The following is a 3,907-nucleotide window of genomic DNA, read 5'->3' on the forward strand; positions in this document are numbered from 1 at the left end:
TTGCGGAAATTACGGGCATTCTGTCGAAGATTTCTGGTGAAGTAGAAAGCACGTGAATCTTACTGTTCAATCACCGCTCTCCATATGCACCATCAACTCCTCGGGTACCACATATAACTTTGTCAAAGATCTCTGACAAAGTTTAGGCACGAGAATTTCGAAGTTCCAGCTACCCTACTATTACCCATAAGGGTAAAGGAACAGCACCACTGCTTGACAACTAGAAAGTCCCTATGTGTGTCGACCTCCGTGTTTTGCGGCAAGACAGGTTGGCAAGAACGTCCAACCTTTACTCACATTCGAGAAAAGACTCCCAACATAATTACTTTCTCAAAAACCGGAGTAGCACCGCTTTCCGAATCTCGAGAGTCAGATCCTCGACGGGATTGCTTGTTCGAAAACCGAAGAGGCACAACTCTCAGAACTTCGAGAGCCATATTTCCTTAGATAAAGCTTGTCTGTAATCTTCACACGTAATATCAGCTTTCCAGATACCACATACCACTTTTTCAAAGTGCTCTGACAAAATTAAAACACGTGAAGCTGGCAACTCCCACTACATTGCTGTGACCAAGAAGGGTAAAGGAATAGCATTACTACTTGTTATTGGGAAATCCCTATATACATTGACCTCCCTCGTCAACGGACAGGCAAACCTGCAAAAATGCTCAACCCTTTCTCGCATTCGAAAAGGCACCCTCAACATAACCTCTCGAAATACTCAGCTTTATTTCCCCCCGATAATACCTCAGCAAATAAGCCACACCAAGAACAAGAGTATCCCATATCATGCTTTCTCCCTATCTTTGTCTTTGTCCTTGTCCACACCTGCAGGACAAGGAGAAAGAGAGCAGTCAGTCGGAACCTGAAATCAAACCTCCAATTTGGAACTGACTGCCTGGAGCCTTTGCCTGGTTGCTTACTTAGCATTGCTCTCGAGTACTCATCCTCAACTGCTGTCAAGGTCACGAATTCCACCGGCAAATACCTCATGACAGTTGATCAGATATTGGCTCTTTACACTGAAGCTGCCAAGCGTGGATGAGTCACTATGAAGGAATGTTCTGAATGACCATTTAAATGCAAAGGTTGCACACCACTTCTGCCATGCAAAAGATTGAAGCAGAAGGTTCAACGGTGAGCTGAAACAGATCACTACAGCACGACACCTTTCCATACCACATTCATTATTCCGTCAACAGCAAAAGTATCCCATATCATCAAGGTCGAACGTACTCTAGATTTGATGGACTTGTTTTGACCCTCAAATTTTTGAGTCGGCCTTATACTCTGAAGGGCACCAGAAAACCCTCCAGCACAGTTCAAGAATAAGCCTGTGGAAAGTTACTTCTTCAAAAGCAAAAGTATCTCATATCATCTCTTATCCATTTGCTTCTCCTTATCCTGGCAGTTGAATGAGAGACAAGGAGAAGGAGAACAATCAACCGGAAGCCGAAGTCAAACCTCTGATCCTGGGTTGCTTACTTGGAAGTTTGACTGCTTACCTTGTCTGTCACCTCTTTCGGCAGATCTCCTAGCTCGGCGACTTGGGGGACTCCTACTATAGGGTTTGTATCACACTTGACTAAGCCCGAAACTACAACTAAGCTTAAAGTGAAATTGATACATTACCTTGTGCGTCAACATCAGCTAAATACACCATTCCCGGATGGAGGAAAGGTACTTCCAGAGAAGGGCAGATGAAGATCAGACCACACTTCGGTACTTAGAAGTTTCGTGATTACTCAAGGGATTGGATCTTGCAAGTCCCCAACCGAGGAGTTTCCCTCACTCGGGAACTTAGGGGAGCACTGTTTGTACCATACTTGACCAATCCCGAAACTACCGAGCACCGGCCAACGCTATACTGTCAAGGACCCAGAAGAGTTCCCCTCCGACCAGGAGGCCAATCACTACTCGACACGTGTCAAGATTAGAAGCCAATCAGAGCGCAGCACGTGTCGACATCAAGAACCAATCATAACATGACACATGTCAATGTGACAAAGCTACAAGTTTTTCTATAAATAGGGGTCATTCCCCCACAATATTGGCTAATGCCATTTGTGTTAAATCATTCACAAGAACTCACTAAATTGAGAGCTTGATCCTTTGTACTTGTGTAAGCCCTTCACTACTAATAAGAACTCCTCTACTCTGTGGACGTAGCCAATCTGGGTGAACCACGTACATCCTGTGTTTGCTTCTCTGTCTCTATTCATTTACGTACTTATCCTCACTAGTGACCGAAGCAACCAAGCGAAGGTCACAAAACCTGACACTTTCTGTTGTACCAAAGTCTTCGCTGATTTTGTGCATCAACACATAGTTATAATTGCCTCGTCAACACTTATGATTTTCATTGAACGTAACGATCTCTGATTGTGTCTCTATTATGCATTCATATAGGGGACTTTTAGAGAATGATTTGGGTTGTTGCATGCATTCATCAAACTCAATGAGTAAAGGAAAATCTGAGGGTTAATTTGTGCATCACAATTAATCTGGGGTGTTGAGCATCATAGTTTATTGAAAAGCAATTGGAAATCGATTCATGTACAAGTGTGTCATGTGTGAAGAACGGACCTCTAACTAATCAATCCATCATCGTATTCCTTAAATTTGTCTTACAATCTGCCTAGTTTTATAACTTGTTTGTTTGTTTCAAATTCATCAAAACCAAAATCCCCATTTTACTTTCGTGTTTCAAAGTGTTAAATTTTGGTTTTGTTTGTGTTTTTGAATGTTTTGATTCAAACCAAAACACTAAATTCGTCCAAAATTGTGTTAGAGTCAAATCTGCCCAGTTTGTGTTTTTAGGCAGTTTTGAGTCTTTAGAATCTGTTTTGAGTCCCTTGAGTCTATTCAAACGTTTTTAACTTTGTTTTTATGTTTTTGAGTAAGTTTAGAGGTTTTAGCAAGCCCTCCTAATCCCCGGTTTAGAACGATCCCTACTTGCATTATTACTACAATTTGACAACAAGAGAGTTTAATTTGAGTGCTTAACTTTCATCGCATCACCTATTTATAGGCTTTGAGAATGAATCACCACCACAAATTTTTTTTTTCTTTTCCAAGCACCATTGCCTAATTTTCCCACTTAATGCAATATTGAAATTGAAGTGGTGTAACTTATGGCCTAATTTCCCACTTAATACCATTTTAAACTTGAAATGTGCATGCTTTGTCATTGCCCAAATGAGAAAAACTTGCTTTGATCCGTAATGGATTGAAGTGTGCTTGCCTTGTCATTGCCCAAAATGAGAAGAAAAACTTGTTTAATCCTTCAAGGGTATTTCTTCTTATTTTGTTGAGTCACACGCCATGTGTACAATTTGTACAACACGTGACATATGCCATGTATGCCCTGACACGTCAAAACTTTAATGCGTTGGTGAACATTTGTTTTCACCGAAATTTCGATGTCTACAATACTCTATACAGGTGGTGCAAGGCCCATCTTACCTGAAGAGAAGCTATGAAGGAAAACTACATTGAGTGAATGTCTGAAATTACAACCATAATCCATTGTCGTCCAGCGGTTAGGATATCTGGCTTTCACCCAGGAGACCCGGGTTCGATTCCCGGCAATGGAATTTTTTTAACTTTTAAATTTAAACGTCAAGCCCATATTCCCCTCCAGCTCCATATCAATCAACCTTTTGATATCGTTTTTTAGTAAGGCTTGCTTGAGGGTGATGGCTGAGGAAAATAGCTGCTTCACACGGGTGGCTACCGCCCCCACTGACAGTGGTGCCATTGGTATTCCTTTAAAACACCCTTCACAAATCATCTTCAAAACCCTTACTTATATGTTCTGTATTTTGTTTTTCTCTGTTGATATTCTGGGTTTTGAGCGAATGGGTTTGAAATATGCTCACATTCTTTTTGTGTAGAAGGGAAGTGT

At 41.3% G+C, this 3,907-nt stretch overlaps 1 non-coding gene across 1 annotated transcript; it reads left to right on the forward strand.

The window, feature by feature from the left end:
* The first annotated feature begins 3,524 nt into the window (after positions 1-3,524).
* On the forward strand, positions 3,525-3,596 carry TRNAE-UUC (transfer RNA glutamic acid (anticodon UUC)). The gene has a single exon. It is a non-coding gene; the product is annotated as a tRNA-Glu (tRNA).
* Positions 3,597-3,907: the final 311 nt, after the last annotated feature.

This window comes from Malus domestica, chromosome 11 (assembly GCF_042453785.1).
Source record: "Malus domestica chromosome 11, GDT2T_hap1".
NCBI lineage: Eukaryota > Viridiplantae > Streptophyta > Magnoliopsida > Rosales > Rosaceae > Malus > Malus domestica.